Genomic DNA, 17,083 nt, shown 5'->3' on the forward strand with positions numbered 1-17,083 from the left:
ATCTTGATCTCATTGGACTCAGCTTAACGTGTAGATGCTAATTAACATGTCATTTGTCAAAAATCTCCATCGGGAAGCAAATCTATAGCTGGTCATTATTGATAAAGGCCTCCAAAATCGACAGCTAATTACTACCCCGAAACATATTCAAATATGATCATGTGTGGCACTGTTGCAATCGTCTCGAAACGTAGATGTCAAAGGACACCTTGTTTGCTCTGTTGCACCACCGGGAAGATATTTTCATACTTCTAATGGATTGATTCATATTTTAAGGTTCTCGGAGTGAGACTTTAAGTGGCTGCAGCAGAAGTGTTGAGACGAAAGATGATATCAAGAGATTTATAGAATATTCCCATTCACATTATGATTCTTCGTCGTAACATCCGACCAAACATCCTTTACATTCACAGAGCGAAGATTATGAAAGTCCAGGCTCAGCAAGTGCTCCATCTCGTTGCACCTGCACCCAGCGGCTCGCTTGCAAGATTTTGGCCTGAAGTTCTTCCCAGACCAACACCCTAGCCATCCAACATGCATATCTGAGAATCAGGCCTCTCTTTAATAATGACAAAAAGTTATGAGAGAAACACACATTAACTTTTTGTTATCTCATAAGCGGCGTGGTGCCGGCTCCTTTTGACCTTTTGACCCCCGACTTCAAAAACGTGGCCACAGGCCAGCTGTGTCTACACACCTTTAGCCACAAATGTACACCTCCATCCCACAAAAAATGGGGACTAGAAACTAACCTCTGTCTTATGTACATTTACTGTACTGTTGGAGGTCACGCCCCTTTGCCGACCTTTTCGAGATAGCAAGGGATGCTAAAATGTTTACACACATTTCCCGGGGCCCCGTGTACGACATATCCGAGATTTGGAGTTCTAGCCCTTAGAGAAAAAAAGTTTTCCCAAATGGAGTGTCATTTGGACAAAGCCCCTCAGAAGTGTAGCCTGCAAGACCTAATGGTTCAGAATGTGGTGGAAAAACAGTTTTTGAGATAGGAAGGTCCTACCGCCCTGAAATTTTAATACCTTATTCTAGGGCCTAACTGGGACCTCCGCACCGAAACTTGGCCCGGTCGGACCCCGAGGGCAGGAAGGGGGGGCCTGCCCTCGGGGTCTGACCGGGCCAAGTCTCGGCCAGGAAGGGCCCCCCCTTCCTGCCCTCGGGGTCCGACCGGGCCAAGTTTCGGTGCGGAGGTCCCAGTTAGGCCCTAGAATAAGGTATTAAAATTTCAGGGCGGTAGGACCTTCCTATCTCAAAAACTGTTTTTCCACCACATTCTGAATGGTTTGTCTCATTACACGCTAAATAATATAATTACAGCCTTGTAGTGACCATAACATAATTCACCTACAGTATTTCGTTATGTGTTGTTCTTTCAATTGTGTTGTTGTTTACTGCATGTCATTTACGTTCTTGGTGGTTCAGGGATCGCGGTCCCTAAGGATTACGTGCATCTCATGACGTCACAGACCATGCTGGATTTGTTTACCTTCAGCACGCTTTGTTTTCCGGTTTTCTTTTTTACAAAATAAACGAGTCACACGGCTGTGTGCTCAACGTGCGAAGTTGTGTTCTTAACTTATTGCAATTTCCACAGCCTAATTATATATATAGGTTTTGGCATAAACATAACTAGGGTGCACTGTACTATCTGCGCACACCCTTTCTGAAGCCTCTCTCTCGTTCTCTCTCTCTCTGTCCCTCCCGCTCTCTCTTTCTCTCTCTCTCGTACCGTTTTGTGGAGCACGTTAATTGTCTTAGAACACTCCCATTCAGAATGCATTGGTTTACATTTCGTTTTGTGTAACACGCAAAAAGTCGGACTATCGTGCTCGGGAACACGCTTCAATAGATTAACGTTCGTGCGCAGGAGCACGCAATTGCGTGATACCGGGTTGCCACATCACAGACAATTGAAGTGATTCCGTCAGACCACCACGGATTTTGAGTTAAGCCCCTGTTGTGGTCAACTGTGGCACACACACAGATTGAAACGGGAATCTGTGTGTGTGCCACGGAATATCAGTGTCATTTACTTGCATTGGAGGAAATTCCGTGACACATCAAGGACAATTTAAGTGTTTCAGTGAGACCACCATGGGTTTTGAGTTAATCGCCCGTGGTCGACTCGCTCGTTGAAACGGGGATCCGTGTGTGAGCCACGGAACATCAGTGTCATTAACTTGCATTGGAGCGAATTCCGTGGCCACATCACGGAAATCGGCGTGTTTCCGTGATGATCCCACGGATTTCGAGTTAAGTGTCCGTGGTCATTTCACGGATTCCTGTGAGACCAGGTTGCCCAATAAAGTAGAATAATCACCTTTCTGACAATGTCAACAAAAAACCTAAATGTATTAGCTTCGTAAAAAATATACTTTATGGCAGAGCTGTTGTATTGGATTGCATTAGATTGCACACCTGTTCCTATTGAAGTGGCCGGTGAGTGTAGATCGGTCAAATATTACAGGTTATATTGCAGAAGCATATTGTTCTGAGGGATATGCATGTTAAAGAGCATTTCACTGTTCAGGAAAGTATGAAACCCATGAATCGGCTTTGATTCTGACAGCCGCCTCAGGTAAATATAATGCAATTTTCCCCCCCCACAGTCAATCAGGTAAGTTTAGCCTTTATTCTCAAAGCTTAATTTGAGAATAAATAATTTTGGCATGTGCCTGGCTGAACTTGGATATTAGTCCCCCCAAAACACTCTTCAATCTTAAAAACAGGAAGATGCGTGACTTTTAAAATTGAGAAAGTAAACTAATAAAGCATTTTTAGAAAATCTAATGTTTTTTAAACATTAATTTAATAGCAAACTCCCTTCAGCTAGTAACACACACATGTAACACTAACAGGTAAACACAGCCTCAGCACCTCCCTTTCCTGGCTGTTCAGGTGATCATTCTCCAACATTACGTAATGTACGTAACATTCAATAGTAGGGAGAGAACTAGGCGTCGCTTCCGTTCTGCTCCCTCCCTCCCTAATGGTTTCTGCCACTAAGAAGTGTTTTTTTTGAATGACAGTCAAGATGGATCCCAAAAACAGGGAAGAGATTCCCTGATTGGTCACAAAATTAGCTGGGAACGGTGGAAAATCGACTATGGCTCATAGAGGCAACTACAAATAGTCACCCTCTCAGAGCATTGAGTAACTAAAAGCTGATGGATGGCTGGGACTTTCTACCAAATTATACCTAAATAACAGCTCTTAAGTCCTACTTACAGTTCCTTGGACTCCTCATGCCAGACACAACTTGTAAGCGCAGGGAAATACCTGCATGCTTTCAGTACAACTACAATGGTTAGACAAATCCATGTATCGATGTACCCAAGACTATGTAGTTGGATACTAGATTCCTTCACAGGTGGCCTCTCAGTCTACATTGCTTTAGAAATACGTTAATGAAGGCCCTCCAGGCACAACTACACACAAACAATATACCTTTACATGGAGGGTGTCCATTACCCTGAACACACATACACCATCTACAGGGGGATCGTTCTATTAAAGTATGCAGCATTTTAATGTCCGTGGACTAGCATGATTATGATGCAATTGTATGATTAAATGTGAGGGGTGCCCTAGAGTGAAAATCTGTTATTTTCCATTATAGCTTAACCGTTGCAGTATATAATATAAGTATGATCACATGGAAAACTGTTTTTGCATTTAAAACAGTAAATACGTAAATATGATTGACTTTGACAATTGAATGGCCCTTACCCGGTTCTAGAGCAGGTTTGAACTCTCCGTTGTAAGTCCAGATCCACACAGAGCGCATTGTGCCTGAGCCCACTGCTGCTCACAGGACAGGCTGATTGATCTGTGAGGGAATAGGCCTCCTTCAGCCAACTCATATCTCTAAGTGAGATGGAATGTCTTTAGTGGAATGATGATATCTGGTGGTCTGTGGTTCCCTCTCCCGAGATCAATACGATGCTGCTAATGAGAACTTCACAGCGGATTGCTGGCTAAACAACCAGCGGAGGAAATTGTTTCATTAAGAATGGTGAAAACACATTACTTCACTGCAGACACACTGGGCTGAGCACTGTTCACCGTGCTTTACACCAGCCCTCCTCGCACGCACGCACGCACACACGCACGCGCACACGCACACGCACACACACATGATAGTTTTTACTCCAATGTCCGTTCTGGATGGAAAGGCAGAATTTGTAAAAGGAATTCAAGCCTTTCTTTCTCATTGTGTGCACGTGTATGTGTGTGTGTGGATGTCTGTAGTCAAATGTGTGTGTGTGAGCGTGTGTGGGTGTGTGTTTGCGTGCGTGCGTGTATCTATGTGTTTGTCGGTGTGTGTGCAGAATTGTGTGTGTGTGTGTGTGTATGTGTTGGGGGGTGGTGTGAGTGTGAGTGTGTGTGTGACAGAGATTGAAAGAGAGCCCTACTGTTAAAGTGAGATTGATTCATTGGATGCAGCCAGACGGCCTGAGAGTGGTTGGTCGGGTCTCATTCCAAATACTTTGTTCCTTCCCTCCCCATAAGGGCTGCGGGCTGGCAGAGGGAACAAGGCTGGTTGAGTCTTATACTATAGAAGCACTGCGCACAGGTCAATGTGCGTGAGGTTGGGATTAAAACAAAACGCTAATGATGCAGAAGAAAGATACAACCCCCTCTTCCTTAAACTCTTGTGCCCTCTTGCTTTCATTCTAATAGCTTAAAGCAAACACACAAAAGAATAAGCCATTTTGGGGTTTCAGATAAGCAATTTTTGGGGTTTCATCAAAGCTTTACCGTGACAAAGACCAGCTGTGCTCTAAAACATTATAACAATATAAAGTTGTAAATAAAGTACAGGTGTTCACAGACTCCCCTCCCCCCAACACACACCACACAGACCCAAACACACACATACACATACAGAAACACACACACATACACACACACGCACAGACACACACACACGCATACTTCATCAATATGGATTTAAGCCACAAACATGAGTTTTGTGTATATATAGATCTTCTACAGGCCTTGTGTGCATCGTGTGGGAACCATCTGTTCCTCCACATGCTTTGGGGCTTCTTGGTATGCTGGTACACGAGACAAGAAGCGCCATCTACTGCTTACCCTAGTACTTACTCTGGTTCCGCTGTTTGAAGAATGGCTAGGTATTTAGCCTAATAGCTCGCAGTTTAAGGGCTTATACCAGTTATGATCCTGTTTCTTTAAAACTTTAGGTGCTATTTTATTTTTTTACGAACACAAAGCATTTATTTTACCTTGAAAATCAAGATTTATATCCAATGTGTACAACTCTGCTAGCAGTAGTGGCAGTCCGGTAATGGCTGTGTGTTTCAGGGCCATGGTTGCGTTGTGTGAATATAAAAACATGCTGCTTAGTGTTGTAGTTGGCGTTCAACTCACAGCCCAGAGCTTCTGTTCAAGACCCAATATCCGTAGACTCACTGGGGGCTTCCTAGAGAGTGATTCTCCCCCCCCCCCCCGGCAGCCCTGCTCTGGGTTACAGCAGAATGACAAAAGAGCAGTAATGTTGGAAATGGCCGTAACCTCAGCCTAAGTTTAATGAACTAGTCCATCTCGGAGGTCGGGAGAAATTAAATGGGTGGTAGGGGAGGATGACAGTAATTGAGACGAATAGAAACATCTACTCAATTCACGCTGTAATGGGGTGGAATAAAAAGATGGGAACCTGAGTGTATAATAATGAAAACGTTCCCTCTCATTCTGCCTTATCATCTGCATTCTCTAGCCCTACACACATACACGGGTGTGTGCAGACACACACACACAGGTAAATAAATGAGACGCACATTTGAGGAGGTGTGGAAGGAAAAAGTGTGGGAGCCATCTTGTCCAAGTGTGTCTCAATGATCCCGTTAATTGGTAGCAAATTGGACAGAATTCATCACCTGAACAGAACAGTTCTGTTCATATGTTATCACCAAAGAACATGTACTTGCTACAATTCCTGTCTTGCGGGTCAGAATTGAAATCAAGTCATGCAAGTTATTCCCCTTGTTTCCACTCTTCACAAGATACCTCTTTACCATTTGAATATATGATGTGATATTTTATTGCCTTTTCAACTGCGATCTTGTTCCGCAAATCAGACTTTAGATTCAGAAGCTAAAGCCTGATAGCAGAAGAGTGTCTGGGTGAAGGTTATTTTGATGTTCTTTCACTTACATTTTTGTTCCGACCAATCATGTCGCTAGAGGCGTGGATATGTGAGCGCATAATTGCCTTATGCCCTGTTTACACCTACCCGATAGTGGGCCCCGATGGTGCCCGAAGGCTAAATCAGCAGCTATCTTTATAACATCGGCAAATAGCGTGGTTGCATCGGGAAACACTGTTACTCTTCCCGGGAACATCGTTAGACAACGGGAAGAAAAGCTCAATGATCGGGCAACATCGGGTAACATCGGCAAAGAACGAACATGTTTGTTCATTTTGGGTCTATCGGGGTAGAATCGGTTACCAGGTGTTGCTATGGGCTAATCGGCTATAATCGGGAATAGAACGGGACTACAGGAGTATAACGTAAGACATTGCAAGTCGTTCGGGAATTTTCCTGGGGTACATCGGCTATATTCGTTAATCTTCCGCGCTTTATCGTGTTTATATCGGCAACCTCAACACACGAAAGACCCTCGAGAACCCTCGACAAATAACGATTGTGACCAAATTGTGTTAAGGAAGACCCTCTATCTGCCACTTGGGTATAAATAGGGGGTGATGGATGGATGTCCTACTTTTATAATTAAAGGGGTACTTCGCCCATTTAGAACCGGCGTTCCATTATTATAAAATCGCTATTGTAATATAAATAAATATATAAATAAATATCAGTCTAAACCAGTCTCCCCTTTGCCTTCTCCCGAAATGACGCCAAATGACGCCAAACGCGTCATTTGACGTGTTTGGCGTCATTCGAAATGACGTCAAATGACGCCAAACGCAGTTCGGGTGTCTTCCCTGGCATAAATCGTTATGTTATCTTTATAACATCGGATATGTGTAAATGCTACCCCGATAAATTGACCCGATCATACATTTTTAGCCCGATGTCACCCGAATCACCACGACTTCCACATCGGTGGTCCATCGGCCATTAGTGGCCATTAGCGGGATGGTGTAAACGGGGCATTACCGCCAGCACAAAGTCAGCCAGTATTCAAGTGTTCCCAGCGGACAGACATGCTAAAACATCATGTCGCAACGCCAACGTGCTTAGAAAGTCTTGAAATGTTTACAATGAACAGTGTATTGTGTGTTCAGTGTAGAAATACAAACAAGGACTCAGAAAAACGCTTTAACTTTTTACACACACACACATACACATCTGGTACTACATATGTACGTTATAGTTTTTACTGCAGAAGAGAGCAGTAACAGGGTTGATCGTTGCTCATGTTTTTCCTCACAAGCAGCCCTAATCAGAGCCTTCACCAAAGCCCCCATTGGACCTCCAAGACTAAATGTGTCTTTGTTTTGCGGCTATTTTTTTTTTGTGTGTGTGTATGGGCACTGTGTCCCTCTGTGGGAATCAGACGATGACACAGAGCCATCTATCTGTGTTAGTTTATGTCTGATGTCTCTGTTTGCCTGTCTGGCTGCTTGGTGTTGTGTTTTATGGGCTCACATCCTACTCTGACCACAACACTGAAAGGCTCAGATTGGACCACTTGGTTGAATTTATTTTGAAAAGGCAGATGAAGGAAGACACCATTATGGAGCAGTTAATTTAACGTGGGCATCTGTACATTTCTGTGTGTGTGTGTCTTAATATGCGTGTGTGTGAACGTGTGTGTATGCATGTGTGTATGCGTGTGCTTATTCACGTGTGTGTGTGCGTCTGTATGTGCGGGTTGTGTGTGTGCGTGTGTGGGGTTCATGTTTAAATATTATTTTGTGTTATTCCTTGGGCCAGCTTCCACTGTCACTCAGGTTTCAAAGGGACTTTTCATAGAGAAAGTCTGTCTCTTTGATTTGGTCCGGAAGTCACTATTCTATCCAAGAGGAGACTCAGAGTCAAGAGACTGAAATAGAGTTCACTAAAAAATTCTTATATACAAATATCACACCAAAACGAACGTGTCCATTCTGTGTGTATTCTGTCTGCCCATTGTTTTCTGTGTCATTTAAGTAAACGGTGATCAAAGAAGGCAAAGGGTGGTTGTTTATTTTACTCTGGCAGTGTTATAAAAATGTGTTGCCTAGTGTGTGTGTGTGTGTGTGTGTGTGTGTGTGTGTGTGTGTGTGTGTGTGTGTGTGTGTGTGTGTGTGAGAGAGAACTAGTAAACATTAAGTTTGGTGGATGACTCCAACAAAGTGTCCATCCGAGGTGCATACATTTCTTAGCATGGGTAGCTCTGGTTAGCCTCGGTTAGCCTCTAACCAACAGATAGTCACGTTTGCGTTCTGGAGGGAGTCAGTCTGGGCCCAGTTTCCCGATAACAATGGATCCATGCTCGTACTATCATTCTCACAAAGGATTTTTCGAACCTTCTTAAAAAAAAAATCTGTTACCCGAAACTCCTCTCAACATGAACGCGCGTGCAATGCTCTCACGGTGTTTGTAGGCTTGTAACTGTCCAATGAAATGGGCTCTGTAGGAGGGGGAGACACAAGAATGTTGTAAGATTAAACTATATTTTTTGGCAGCCAAAAAATATCTCCGGATCAAGGCCAACGGCAGAGTAGCCTACAAAAAGAATGGACTAATATGAATGCTCAAGATTATTAAACACAATTGATGCGCAGCAAAGAGAGCAGACTTTCTCTGATTCCACGTAATTTTTCCTTGTATGGCACGCATTCTCTAGTCTCTATATTTGGTGTAAACATTAGAAATGCAATATTCCATTCGTTCATTATCATTCAAACGCAGAGGCATTTATACGGCTTTTGCTGACCCGAATAGGAGAGATTTAGATCCTGCCCGTATTGTTGGGTAGGGGTATTACGGTGTGGGCAATGTAAGTGGGAAAGCGCACAATGTTAACGATGCTTTCAGGAAACTGGGCCCTGGCCTTTGCTGGGCAGCAATTGATTTCCGAATATGGGCGCACTTTTGTTGCTCATTGTTCATTGATTATGACCTCTAGCCAATCAGACACTCGGGCACTTTTCACTCGAGCCAAATCATGTTGTTATTAAAGTTTAAACATTTTAGTCTAAGAAAATCCTACCGTGTGTCCTCCTTTGTTTTATAATTGATATTGAAGAAGCTTGCTTTGAATATTGTCCCAGTTTAGGACCCACTTTAAGCAAAGACAGGCTTTACCTTCTCTCCCAATTGTGGCTAATGCACTTTTTTCGCCCTCACTCATGGACGCAGTGTTCAAATTATGGTTTAGGAATTGTCTAAAACGGGTAAAGGATCTTTTTAAGAACGATGTGTTCATGTATTTTGAGCAGTTAGCAAGTGAATATAATATCCCCCGCTCAATTTTTTCAGGTATTTACAGTTGCGCGCCTATGTTGGGAAACATTTCTCTTCTTTCCATTACTCCCGCCGAATAGTTGGATAGATGAGTGGTTGGATGGGGATCCAACGACGAGGTCCCTTACAAGGTGGCAGTATTTCTTGCCCAGTCAGAAACCATAGCCTTCTCATCTTTGTTAGCTCAACACCTTATTTAATTTAATTGGAAACCAGCTACCCCTCCTACACACAGGCATTGCGTAGGGGATGTAATGAAGCATTTAAATCTTGAGAAGCTCAAATATGCAACAAGGGGATCCCCCCAGAGAATTTTAACGGTCTGGCAGCCATTAGACTACTTTCTTTGGAAATGTCCTGCGAGAGACACTGAAATATAGTACCGTTTCTATAATTTGTGTCATAATTTGAGAGAGAGAATGAAGGAGATAGACAGAGAGAGTGACGCGATGGAAGCAGTTCATCACAGAGTACAAAGAGCAGAAAAGAGGAGTGCAGAGGAGCGGTGGAAAGGCCATGAGAGAAATGACGGACAGATAAAAGACTCCAATGCAAATTAAACGCTATTTTAATGTACTAATCTGAGGCTTTTTTCAGTCAAACACACAAAGGCATTAAAGAAGACAGATGTTGAGGTAATGAAACTGGACTAGATGAGGCTGGGGTGCTCCAAGAGTGTTTGTGGGGAGAATCAGAGGCAGAAGAGACGTCTGATAAGACAGATAAGGACTGAGTAATTATAATCTGCTCAGGCACCAGGCCGATAATGGAAGCGCGCGCTGTATGTCTATAAGCCTGACCTCATGCGGCCTGGATCTTTCTGTGGACTGCTTTGCCATGTTAATTAGGCCTGCTTGTGTCCCTGCTCCCCATAACATGGACCGGCAGCAGATCCAGACTCAAGGGAACCCCGGTCGGACGTATAGATGGGAGGCTGAAGGGAAATGATTGAAACGCATTTCAATATTCACACTGAAATGGAATAAAAGTAATAAGCTCATTAAGTCGACCTGTAATCTTGTTTCCATTCAATGCCTTCCCTCATGAGGTCTCCTGGCATTTAGTCCTATGAGAAAAGTAATATCCTCTTATGTTATAGACAGTTGAGGGTTTGTATTTCAAACCAGTTCTCCTCAATAACATAATTATTCCATAGTAACCAACAGTCTCTTTGATTCAGCTGACCCACCTTATCGTCTTCACCCTGACTTCAATTTGAACCCCCCGGCTTCAGGACGTCTGAGTCATAAAATATCACAGCAGTGGAACCTATTATAAACATACCATTTCTTTTCTCGACCATCCAGCCTTACTTGGCCCAGTCATTTCTTACCAATGACCCATGCAGAATGTGTGAGGCTTAAATGGAGCTGAGATGAGTTCAGTGTGTGTGAAGGGGAGAAGGACTCTCACTCCTCAAGTCCTGCTTCTGCAGGCTTTCGGACCTATTTGATGAACTTGCTCATGTAGGTGTGTGTACGTGTGTGTGTGGGCATGTGTGTGTGCGTGTGTGTGAATGTGTGTGTTTGTATTTGTGTGTGTGTGTGTCTGTACGTGTGTGTTCAATTTGGTGTGTGTGTGCCAGAGTTTAGAGCAGAAGGTTCTGTTACCTGATTTGGGAATAATAATCCATAATTATGCAGCTGCCCACGCAAACACACATTTACACATCCCAACGCCAACACCATAAAAATAGACACTCTAGCAGAGCCTTTCATTTTTTTTCTCTTGCAAGATGCAGATTGACGTCCCCCGACTTTTTACAGACCCAATACGCACGCACGCACGAACGCACGCACGCGCACACACACGCTCGAGCGGGTCAGAACAATGTGTCGTTACTGTTGTTTGCTTCACTCTGAACCGGTATATCTTGTTGATGTCTAACACCATGGGCAGCTCTGATTGGTTCATTAGGCTTTAGGTCCAGATGAAGGCGAGGTGTTTAATTTGGTCTGCCTCGAGGGCAGGAAAGACAAACGCAGGAGCAGGCCGTCTACTTGCTGGCATTAGCAATGAAGTACAGAAGAAGAATGTGGTATGTGTGTTGATGTTGATCTGTGTGTGTCGTGTCAGCTGGTAATCTGGTGTTGTTGTTGACAGATGCAGAGACTGACTGATTGGCTGGCTGGAGAGAACCCATATTGACTCATCCTCTGATCCTGACTGTCAGTCAGCCTAAGCAGCTTATTTGAGTATTTAAAAAAAGCCTATATGGTGCCATGTTAAACCAACACCGAAGAGGCCCAAGCCAAAAATATGCACAATGCAACGGTAATATCCCCTAGTCTAATGTCTAAAAAAGAGAAGGACACAATAATCCCCTCTCACTCTCCCTCTCTGACATACACAAACACACGCACGCACACACGCATGCACACGCACGCACACACAGATACGAACACACGCACGCATGCACAAACGCACGCATACACACACACACACACACAGACACACACACACACACACACACACACACACACACCCATGCACACGTATGCGCACACAGAAACACACAATCATGCTCTTACCTCTCTCATGCCACAGACAGCTGTGTCGTCTTCATTCATTGGCTGGGAGAGAGAGTGACTTGTGAGGCATGCAACACTAATTAAGGCCTGGCATGATTGGAAATATCGCAGAGTGCCATATCATTTTAATGGCAGCCTCTAATACGCCCAGCTACCAGGCCTAATTGGATTCTGATCGGCCGCTAATGAAGATGCACTTCCTGTGGGCCGGACGTGACAAGTCATCCGTTTCACCCGGACGCCTCAAGGTGCCAACGGACACACGGTCTCAGACGCTCCCCTCAGCACACGTGACAGGGGACAGGTGCCATGGGGCGTGTGGAATGAGTCGTCCTATGAAGCCCATCTACTGGTTCAGCGCAGGGGTGCCTTTGGACGGAAATGGGATATTTTGAGTTACTCATCCTGGTGCCTCTGGGAGGGTCTCTGAATGAGGCCGCTGATTGGTCTCACAGAGCCTCCTGCACGCTGAAATCTACAGTTAAAGGAAGGAGTGTATCAATCGTAACTTTCTTTTCATTTAGCTTTAGACTTAGAATTACAGTTGGACTCGTTTTTTTATGGGCGTGGGTAACACTTCATAGCAATGTTCAATCATCAGCCATTCCTAAGCCTTTAGTTTATGATGAACTAATCATTAAGTTCATCCTCCGACCGGTAGAGGACCACACCGAGATAATTTGAATAGCTTTGAGCTGGGAAGTCTTTAACTTATCAATTAATTTTAAATTTCCAAGGCCATGACCAAAAATGCCTCTGAACGCAATTGGATGAGCCTACAACCGATCAGAGAGAGGGAATGCAGGACACATCAGAAGGAGGCCATCTGGGTTGTTTTAAAAAATGCCTTAATTGCACTCAATAGGGTTATCCCCTGAACAGTCTTCGTATCAAACCTGGACTGTCCCTGATAGCCACAAGGAGGACGGAGCGATGGTTCCGGTACAGGAGAGACTCACAGTGTAATGGGTTTGAGGTTGGACACAAGAACAGCTCAGACTGAAACCAGCGTTGGAACAGTTCAACAGTTTATTGTCCAAACAGGGGAGGGAATCCAAGCAAACTGGAGACAGACAAGGGGCGAGCAGGCAGAAGAGTCAGGGACAGAAGGCTGTTCAGGTTACCAAGGCAGGGACGACGAGTACGGGTCAGGGACAAGCAGGGTAGAAACCAAGGAAGCAATCCGGGAAATAATACTAGAGAGCTTTGCATGCTGCTAACGGTAGTAGCGTGGTGCTACTCTGTGAGCGACTCGCGGCGTGCTGCTCCCGTAATTTGCATGTTTTCTGAGTTGTTTTGTGTTTTCTGAGAGTCCTTAAGTGCGGTATTTAACGACAGCAAGTATGACTACCACGTTCAAGTATTTAGCGAGTTTGTGTGTCCTGATCACCTTTCTGGAGCCAGTATTTGCGATCTGTATTACACCGGCAAATCCAATGACACGCCATGGAGGGAGGCTCACCTACTCACGGGAGACTTTGCAGGAGCTGCGGCCTGCCTCGCTGGATCTACAAGCAACACTTTCTTCCCTGAATGGGATTCCTCAGCATCTACAGAGGAATCATTACATCAAGCGCATTCGTAGGAAAAGGGGATCCAGAGGAATAAGGAACAGAATGAGGAGGTGAGGAAAGAGGCTGCCACTACCTGCAATAACTCTCTCCAATGTGCGGTCATTACGCAACAAAATAACTGAACTTTCCGCACTCATCATCTTGACTCAGACTACCGTCAAGCCAGCCTATTTTGTTTCACGGAGACATGGTTGTCGGAAGAAATAACCAATGTCGATATAGATGGTTTTAAGATCATCCGTTTTGACAGAGACACTCGGATGACGCGGAAGTCGATAGGGGGCGGGCTCTGTATGGCTGTCAACACAAAGTGGGCTGTCAACTTCACTGTCAGAGATACTGAATGTAGCAAACACCATGAAATTATGACAGTGTTGTTCAGGCCTCACTACCTTCCCAGTGAATATACACAGATTACAGCTATCCTAGTGTATGTCCCTGGACCTGATATCGCATTTGCAGTGGAGCGCATTGCTGACTGTTTCAACAGAGCTGTCTATCAGAGCAGCGATCAGCGGTCTTCCTGCTCGGGGATTTTAACAGATGCGATGTCACCACATTGCTTCCAAACTTGGAGCAGTATGTCACCACACCTACCAGACTTGACAGAATGCTGGATCTGTGTTTCGGTAACATACCGGGGGTCTCCTTTATAAAACTGTGCGTGGGATCGCTACTAAAAGTGTACGTGCGCCCAAAAGCCAAGTTTTGCGTGCGCCAAAAAATATTCAGATTTATAAAACCCTGCGTACGCACACCGTATGCAATCTTTTCTTTATAAATCACAGACTGCCTGTGTGCGCAGCTGAATCAGCTTCACGTTCCACCCTGTACACGCCCCTTTTTAACCATAAATGGTCAATGCAAATGACCTCATGAATTCGATCTGCATATAAAACAGACTCAGATGCAAGTATTATGTCTTGTCAGAAACAATGGTACTGAGAGAAAAGCAAAAAAGCGAAATTTCACGGAGGTTGAAGCGGAGACACACACGAGATGGAGGCCCGAAAAGTAGTTTTGTTCGGCGGTCACGGGATTGGGATCGCCAACAACAAAAAGCAGAGTGAGTGGCAACATGTTGCTGCAGCAGTGAACTCTGTCAGTAGCACGGAGCGCACAGTCCCAGAATTAAAAAAGAAGTGGTCTGACATAAAGTTACATATTTTTATGTAGCCTACCAATAAATCGTTATGGTCGCTAAAGACCCTCTCCCTCGGAATCCTGCCATTTGCATGGTCTGCCAGAAGTGCCATATGGTGCAGCATTACCACGGCGCTCACCTCTGTATTTATAGGGTTACGGTAATAAGACTGACCGAGAACACCTTGGATAATCAGTTTGTAATCACCCACGTAAAATGTTCTTGAACATAACCCCTTTTTAATGCCTGATTTGTCATGAAAAGCATCAAGAGTAACGGACAACGATTGTGATGAGGATTGTGGCTTGGTTTTCCACACTTGGGATTTAATTGAGATTTGAGTATGTGTTTACAGTGTCACATAAAATATTATGTTATTGACACATGTTGGACAAATGCTTTATTCCATGCAGTCGCGCCGTCAGTGGACAGTATGGAGTGACGGAATTAAATATAGAGATTTTTTTTATTTCTATTCTAAGGAGATGTTTCTGGAGTTATAACTGAGAAATAACGCAGTTGACTTAAATTATTCTGATTACATAGATTTAACGCATGATACGGGTTGAAATTAAATTTATGAAGGGCGATGATAAAACATAATCGTTCTTCTCACTCTACAATTCTTCGGTCTGACTTCAGTTCACCACCACACCATCTGTGTCGCCAATTCTCCTTTTCCTCTAAACTATGCGTACGCATGGGTCAGAGTTTGCTTAGGGCTGCGCACATTTTCCCGTCAAGTTGGTTTCTTATAGATCACAACCTTGGCGTGGAAAGTCACGTACGCCAATTTCAGCCCCGTTTTGTGCGTACGCAACGGTTTATTAATGAGACCCCGGGAGCTTATGACTCAAAGCCCCGCCCACCACTCGGTGACTCCGATCACAATGTCGTTGCACTGACTACGCCAACTTTGCTGAGCAGCTCAACACCTACTACAGCAGGTTCGACATGCCACACCCCCAGAATGACTGGACCCTCACCAGCGGTTCATCACTCACAGTGGATAAACGGAAGGTCACATCCATACTGGGCCGCATCAACCCTTACAAAGCTTCTTGGCCGGACAGGCTCAGGGGCAAGGGGTTGTGGGCATGCTCAGCTCAGCTGAGTGATGTCATCACTCAGCTATTCCAGCATCTCCTTGACTCCAGCTGTGTCCCACGGATGTGGAAGGAGTTCACGCTTATACCGGTGCTGAAGAAATCCAACGCCAGGGAGATTAAGGACTTCAGACCGGTGGCACTCACATCCATTCTCTCTAGAGGTATGGAGAGGGTGGTAAGTGATCACCTCACTGCTATGGTGGTGGACAGGCTTGACCCACTCCAGTTTGCCTATAGGGCAAAGTAGGGCTGGGCGATATGGCTGAAAACTGTATCATGATATAAGTGTTTCATATCGGTCGATATCGATAATTATCGATAATTTGTATGACCTTTTTTAAATAAGGACCAGGAGAAAAATATACTTTTTTTTTTTTAATCTGAACTATTATGCTTTTTCGACTTTTATGACCTATAAACGTTGTTATAATGATTGATAGTCATAATGCAGGTCAAAAAAATGCAGGTCACAACTCATTATTTTGAGATAGTATCTCATTATTTTGAGAAAGTATCTCGTTATTTTGAGATAGTATCTCGTTATTTTGACATAGTATCTCATTATTTTGAGATACTATCTCATTATTTTGAGATAACTTCTCAACAGGACCAGACCAGTCATTGTAGCCTAATTGTAGCTTATCCATAGGTGCTACATATAGCCTATTATTACAGTAGATTAGCTGGAGATGATGAACTCGATTATTAAAGATTATTTCAGACGGAGATATACAAATGCTGAAATTTTGGCTCGATTATCTATTGAGCACCACATAAACATTAGTAAAAGAACTCTAGAAAGAGTGCTTCATAGGAATCAGCTGTGGCGAAGACGCAATAAGGCGGACATCGGAAAAGTAGCCGATTTGATACATCGCCAATTACAGTCCTCTGGCCAACAACATGGCTACAGGTGAATGCAACAGAAGTGTTGGATGGCAGGGATCATCACGGACAGAGAGACCGTTCGTCTCTTGCTGCGTCAAATGGATGGTGGTGGCGTGGATCTCTGTGCACGGCACCGTCTGAGACGTAGAGTCTATGTCAGTCGTGGCCCGAATTATGTGTGGCACATAGATGGATATGACAAATTGAAGCCGTATGGGATATGCATCAGTGGTTGCATTGATGGGTTCTCGCGAAAGATGATCTGGCTAAACACCCACTCAACTAACAGCGACCCACGTCTTATAGCGGGGTATTTCATTGATTCAGTGATGCCGCATGGTCGCCCATTGAAAGTGAGATTGGATCACGGGACGGAGAACACA

This window comes from Gadus chalcogrammus, chromosome 15 (genome assembly GCF_026213295.1).
Source record: "Gadus chalcogrammus isolate NIFS_2021 chromosome 15, NIFS_Gcha_1.0, whole genome shotgun sequence".
In the NCBI taxonomy this organism is placed as follows: Eukaryota; Metazoa; Chordata; class Actinopteri; order Gadiformes; family Gadidae; genus Gadus; species Gadus chalcogrammus.